The sequence below is a fragment of the Tachysurus vachellii genome, chromosome 17 (assembly GCF_030014155.1).
Source record: "Tachysurus vachellii isolate PV-2020 chromosome 17, HZAU_Pvac_v1, whole genome shotgun sequence".
NCBI lineage: Eukaryota > Metazoa > Chordata > Actinopteri > Siluriformes > Bagridae > Tachysurus > Tachysurus vachellii.
Window position 1 is genome coordinate 22,603,742 of NC_083476.1, and position 7,500 is coordinate 22,611,241.

Consider the following 7,500-nt stretch of genomic DNA (forward strand, 5'->3'; position numbering starts at 1 on the left):
AAGAAGATATTTAGGATTCTTTTATGTTGAGCTCTCTGTATAATGATGATGATGATGATGATCTGAGATCTCTCCAGGATTTCTGGGAGATTATGAGAAAGATGAAGAATGTTATCTCACTGGAAAGTAACATTAAATGAGGGTTGAAGTAGAAATCCAGATCTGTTCTTTGTGTGTGTGTTTGTTTGTGAGTTTGTGTGTGGGTGTGTGTGTGTTTGTGTGGTTGTGTGTGTGTGTGTGTGTGTGTTTGTGTGTGTGTGTGTGTTTGTTTGTTTGTGGGTGTGGGTGTGTGTTTGTTTGTGGGTGTGTGTGGGTGTTTGTTTGTGTGTGGGTGTGGGCGTGTGTTTGTGTGTGTGTGTGTGTGTGTGTGTGTGTGTGTGTGGGTGTTTGTTTGTGTGTGGGTGTGGGCGTGTGTTTGTGTGTGTGTGTGTGTGTTTGTTTGTGTGTGGGTGTGTGTTTGTGTGTGTGTGTGTGTGTTTGTTTGTGTGTGGGTGTGTGTGTGTTTGTGTGTGTGTGTGTGTAGTGACCACTATAGTTAACACTTAAACACAAAATTAAATTGCACTACCTGCAGCTCACGATCCAAGTTCTACACAACATTTGTATTAAAAGTCTCTTCTACATCAAGCTTCTTTCTTCTCTGCTTTCCAACGTTGCTGTAAACATTTAATGAGCTCGAATGTCACAGGAGAAGATCAGCTGCAGGTAGGAACTAAAGATGTGAGTGAGGAACTGAAGGAACTCTAACACACCACAGGATCAGTCTGAGGAATCTGAGGAGCTTCATTTAAAATATGCAGTTTGTGGAGTTTTTTTTTGTGTGTGAATCTTCTCGTCTTGGTGAAATCACAAACACAGGGTTCTTCTGTTAAACTCTTCCCAGTGAGACTCATCTGTAATGACTTTCTGTGATGTGCTCCAGAATTTGTGTTAATAGAACTGACATTTTAACTGAAATTGTGTAGAATTTCTTGTCATTTGCTTTAAACAGTGACTGACAGAATATTTACCATTGTTTCCATTTTTTTCTACAATTCAGTACTTTGTTTATTTCCTGAAAGTTAAATCCTCTCATCTCTTTAGACTGATGCATGTGGATGTTGTGCGTTGTGGTCATTCTTGGTGTGCAGGTTTATAAGCATGTTTTAGGAAGATGTGGCATCTGGTTTCAGTGGCGTCAGATCTCCATCGCTCTCAGCTCCGTTCCTCAGGTTTCATCAGCAGGCACAGTAGTTAGCGTAGCCGTTAGCCGTGCGCTCGGGTTTCAGACTTATTGGTCATGATGAGAACGTGTGTGAGACGAGCCGTCAGTTTGCCGTGTGATAGTGAAGCGTTTAACACATTAGCTCATAACAGAGGTATTTACAGTGTGGAAGGGTTTGGGGTTCATGGTGTAATTACAGCACATTTGGAGACCAGGACTGAAACTCAGAACTGCTGCTGTTCCTTCAGAACCTCCCAGAACAATGACTTTACTTTACAGCAACATTTGCATTCATTATCAGTCGTTCTATCTCTTCCCTTCCTTCCTGCTTTTACTTTCACCCCTCTATTCTCATTTCACTCTGTTTTTTTCCTCCTCTGAGTCTCTGCCAAGTAACAAAGTTCAGCAGTGAGCAGTGAGCAGTGAAGAGTGAGCAGTGAGCAGTGAAGAGTGAGCAGTGAGCAGTGAAGAGTGAGCAGTGAGCAGTGAGCAGTGAAGAGTGAGCAGTGAGCAGTGAGCAGTGAGCAGTGAGCAGTGAAGAGTGAGCAGTGAGCAGTGAGCAGTGAGCTCTCCATGAGTTAGTAAAGCTCAAGTTTAATCACAGTTTGCTTTATTACATTACATTTTATTATCTCTCTCTCTCTCTCTCTCTCTCTCTCTCTTACTCTTCTCTCTGTCTCTCTCTATCTCTCTCATTCTTCTCTCTCTCTCACTCTTTTCTCTCTCTCTCTCTCTCTCTCTCTCTCTCACTCTTTTCTCTCTCTCTCTCTCTCTCTCTCTCTCTCTCTCTCTCATTCTTCTCTCTCTCTCACTCTTTTCTCTCTCTCTCTCTCTCTCTCTCTCTCTCGCTCTTTCTCTCTCTCTCTCTCTCTCTCTCTCTCTCTCTCTCTCTCTCTCTCTCTCTCTCTCTCTCTCTCTCTCTCTCTCTCTCTCTCTCTCTCTCTCTCTCTCTCTCTCTCTCATTCTTCTCTCTCTCTCACTCTTTTCTCTCTCTCTCTCTCTCTCTCTCTCTCTCTCTCTCTCTCTCTCGTCTCTCAGTCTCCCTCTCTCTCTCACTCTCTCTCTCTCCCTCTCTCTCTCACTCTTCTCTCTCTCTGTCTCTCCCTCTCTCTCTCTCTCTCTCTCTCTCTCTCTCTCTCTCTCCCTCTCTCACTCTCTCTCTCTCTCTCTCTCTCTCTCTCTCTCTCTCTCATTCTTCTCTCTCTCTCACTCTTTTCTCTCTCTCTCTCTCTCTCTCTCTCTCTCTCGCTCTTTTCTCTCTCTCTCTCTCTCTCTCTCTCTCTCTCTCTCTCTCACTCTATTCTCTCTCTCTCTCTCTCTCTCTCACTCTTCTCTCTCTCTCTCTCTCTCTCTCTCTCTCTCTCTCTCTCTCTCTCACTCTTTTCTCTCTCTCTCTCTCTCTCTCTCTCTCACTCTTTTCTCTCTCTCTCTCTCTCTCTCTCTCTCTCTCTCTCTCTCTCTCTCTCTCTCTCTCTCTCCTGTGTTCTGCAGATTAAGACATTAATAGTCTACATTATCTTCTACAGTCTTTAAATGTTCCTTTGTGTAAAATGGCAGGTGAACAGAGCGGCTCTTCTTCATTATTGCTGGAGTTCAGTGTCTAAGTCTAGCAAATGAAGAAAAAGCAAAGCACTGAAGTAACTTAACTTCTGAGAGACACACTCTCACACTCACACTCTCACAATCACACTCACAATCACACTCTCACAATCACACTCTCACAATCACACTCTCACACTCACAATCACACTCTCACAATCACACTCTCACAATCACACTCTCACACTCACAATCACACTCTCACAATCACACTCTCACAATCACACACTCACACACTCTCACAATCACACTCTCACAATCACACTCTCACACTCACAATCACACTCTCACAATCACACTGTCACAATCACACTGTCACAATCACACAGTCACAATCACACAGTCACAATCACACACTCACAATCACACACTCACACACTCTCACAATCACACTCTCACAATCACACTCTCACACTCACAATCACACTCTCACAATCACACAGTCACAATCACACACTCACAATCACACTCTCACACTCTCACAATCACACTCTCACAATCACACTCTCACACTCACAATCACACTCTCACAATCACACTCTCACACTCACACTGTCATAATCACACTCTCACAATCACACTCTCACAATCACACTCTCAAAATCACACTCTCACAATCACACTCTCACAATCACACTCTCACAATCACACACTCACAATCACACTCTCACAATCACACACTTACACTCACACACTCACAATCACACACTTACACTCACACTCTCACAATCACACACTCACAATCACACACTCACAATCACACACTCACAATCACACTCTCACAATCACACACTTACACTCACAAACTCATTCTCACAATCACACATTCAAACACTCACAATCAGTCACACTCACACACAAACTCACACTCACAATTAAATGCTTACACTCACTCACTTACACTCACAATCTCACACTCACACAATCACACACACAATCTCACACTCACTCTCACAATCACACACTTACACTCACACAATCTCACACTCTCGATCTCAAACACACTCACAATTACACATTCACACACACACTCACACAATCACGTAATCTCACACTCACAAACTCACACACACACAAACTTTCACACTCTCAAACTCACAATCACACACACACACACACACACACAATCACATACTGTCACTCACAAACTCACACACCTCTTAAACAATCACACACGTATACTCACACACACGCTCACACAATCACACACTTATACACTCACACTCACACACCCACACAACCACACACTTCAGACCTAAAGCAGTTGTAGTTGTCATTTTTTTGTCAGATTCCTGATATTTGTGACAGTAGCAGAGTGTTTAATCTTCATCACTTTACACAGTCTTCCTCATGTAAGATTTCTACAACAGAAACATCACTTTTTATTGAGATTGTACAGAGAATTTTTTCTGGTATTTGTAGTAGGTGGAAACGGTTTGTTTTTGCAAGTTAAATGTGTGATAGGATGATGCAAATCTTGCTGATCAGAGTCATGCAGTGTGTGAATAGTGCACTTTGTCCTCGTCCACATGGACGTCTGTCTTTATCTTTGTCTTTCTTTAAACTGGGAATTTTGTTACTTACAAAGTCTTATAACAATCTGTAAAACAAAGCCATGAGCACTGAGTTAATCATGTTAATGTCTGCTCCTGCTTATGATTATTAAGCCCCCTGTCTCAGTTCTGTCTCAGTTCTGTCTCAGCTCTGTCTCACCTCTGTCTCAGTTCTGTCACATCTCTGTCACACCTCTGTCACACCTCTGTCTCAGTTCTGTCTCAGATCTGTCTCAGATCTGTCTCAGATCTGTCTCACCTCTGTCTCACCTCTGTCTCACCTCTGTCTCAGCTCTGTCTCAGTTCTGTCTCAGTTCCTCAGGAGACAAAGTAAAGAACCTTGATTTCTCCCACAGTGAACACAGAAGAGCTTGTGATATTGAAATGCTCATCAGCAGAGCTGCAGAAGAGAGTAAATAATGCATGAGTGAAAGTTCTGGGCCTCAGTTTAATTATTAACTTTTATTCACTTAGTAAAACAAAATCACTTTAACAAGTGACTAAATGACTAAACTTCTGGCTTCTCTGAGCATCTGTACAGTCCGGAGGTTAAATCTAATCCGATCACATTGATTCAGATCACAGCTAGTATTCAGTGTAGAACTGATGACTGCTTTAGATCGGCATGAATGTGATTGACAGGTGACTTTTGTAGATTACAAACTGACTGGACTCCAGAAATGAGATGTAAACATTTTGTACTTATTTTGTTATGATATTATAAAGGATTATTATTATTATTATTATTATTATTATTATTATTATTTGTATGTTAATTGACCACTCGATTCATTCACTAGGTACATTATCTGATGTGGTTTTCTGTCAGACGTCACTGGTGTTTTGTGGCTTTTCCTCAGCTCACTGATCCTCTACATGTCGAAGACGTCTGACGCCTCCAACATTACACATGATGTAAGTTTAAAAATGTCTGTTTTAATGATTCTGGGAAGAATCTTTAGCACCGTGAGCTCATTTAACTTTAATTTAATTTAATGATAATTATAATAAAAATGGAGCTCAGTGTTTGTCTGATAGGTGCATGATGTCATTCAGTGTGTGTGTGTGTGTGTGTGTGTGTGTGTGTGTGTGTGTGTGTGTGTGTGTGTGTGTGTGTGCGTGCGCACCTCTTATTTGCTTTACCTGTGTCAGCTTATCATGCACATTCCTCTGTCTGTGTGTGTGTGTGTGTGTGTGTGTGTGTGTGTGTGTGTAATTACCTCCAGAGAGCTGATAAGACCTCAGTGATTGTGTTATCAGCCTTCAGCTTCTATGGCTGGGATTTTATACAGTTAGTAGCAAAAGTGTCTTTGCAGTGAAATGCTACATAATTAACATAAATATGTGTTAATCTGAAGAGAGAAGAGCTAAATAGAGCAGCACACCAACACTGGCACCAACACAACACTGGCACCAACACCAACACTGGCACCAACACTGACACTGGCACCAGCACTGACACTAACACTGGAACTGACACTGGCACCGACATTGGCACTACCACTGACACTAACACTGGCACCAACACTGACACTGACACTAACTCTGGCACTAACACTGGCACTGACACTAACACTGACACTAACACTGACACTAACACTGACACTAACACTGACACTGGCACTGGCACTGGCACTGGCACTGACACTAACACTGGCACTGACAATGACACTAACGCTGGCACTAACACTGACACTAACACTAACACTGACAATGACACTAACGCTGGCACTAACACTGACACTAACACTGGCACTGACACTGGCACTGACACTAACACTGGCACTGGCACTGACACTGACACTGGCACTGACACTGACACTGGCACTAACACTGGCACTACCACTCAATCATTCACACTGACACTAACACTGGCACTGGCACTAACACTGGCACTAACACTGGCACTACCACTCAATCATTCACACTGGCACTAACACTGGCACTGGCACGGCACTGAAACTGGCACTGACACTAACACTGACACACACTCACACTGACACTCGCACTGGCACTGACACTGACACTAACACTGACACTAACACTGACACTGACACTAACACTGACACTAACACTGACACTGACACTGACACTCACACTGACAACACTGACACTCACACTGACACTAACACTGACACTCGCACTGACACTCGCACTGACACTCGCACTGACACTCGCACTGACACTCGCACTGACACTCGCACTGACACTCACACTGACACTCACACTGACACTGGCACTAACACTGACACTGACACTAACACTGACATTAACACTCACAATAATGGTGCATGTTCATCTGTTTATAAGTTTTAAACGTGTTGTATATTTTGTGAGTAGAAACTGCTCATGTAAGTGTCACATCACATCAAGCATCAGGTCAGTACACACCAGGGGTCTCCATCACATCACTACACCCACTTCTGAGTAGATTGTGTAAAGTATGTATAAAAGTGATCAAATCAAATTAACTCAATAAACCTATTTCACTTTTATCCCAATCAAATCAACAGACGTCATGTAGTGTGAGTGCCGAGGCTCAGAGCTGCTGTAATGTAAAACGAAACCACAACTGATTGAGAAGTGCAGCTAAAACCCCACAGTACAGGTGCCGTGTGATTCCACACAGGATCTTCAGCTGCTTCAGCGTTTATGCTGACGTTGTTTTTTTTTATTGCTGTTGTTGTGATTGTGAAAGTCCCTCCATCTTTTAGCTGTGTTTGTATCCGTCCTCTGTTTTTATGTTCTGGAAGTGCCTGTGCCGTGAAACGTGAGCCGCCTCGTCCTGACCGTCACCATGGAGACGTTAACGTGACATCAGTTTGGCACGAGGCCCAGAATGTTCTTTCTACTGCAACTTGATAAAGAGGTTGACTAGTGAAGAAGCTGCAGGTGGTCCAGGTTTCACAGCAGCCTGACTTTAAAAATGTCCTTCCCCAAACCCTGCGCCGGAATTCCTTTCACTCCTTTTTCAGGAAATTCCTCTGGACGCTCAGACCTTCTTCCTTTACAGTGGTCTTTTAAACTGAAGATACGCGATCGCTCTTAAAAGCTTTGGTATGCAGCAAGTTCTCTTAATTGTCTTGTGTGATTCTGGACTAAAGCTGGCTGAATGTCAGGCGTCGGGTGTTTTTGTTCACTCGT

General features: G+C 43.0%; 1 protein-coding gene across 4 annotated transcripts in view; it reads left to right on the plus strand.

Moving 5' to 3' along the window:
- The window catches only part of shroom1 (shroom family member 1), a 25,040-nt gene that overhangs the window by 3,283 nt on the left and 14,257 nt on the right, over positions 1-7,500 (plus strand). For 2 of the 4 annotated variants that reach the window (XM_060890593.1, XM_060890592.1), the window contains exon 2: positions 5,157-5,271. The exons of 1 other annotated variant lie outside the window; for it this stretch is intronic. The gene's annotated coding sequence lies outside the window, so the exon portion shown is untranslated. The remainder of the gene's footprint in view (positions 1-5,156; positions 5,272-7,500) is intronic. One more of the 4 variants, XM_060890594.1, reaches the window with a different exon arrangement.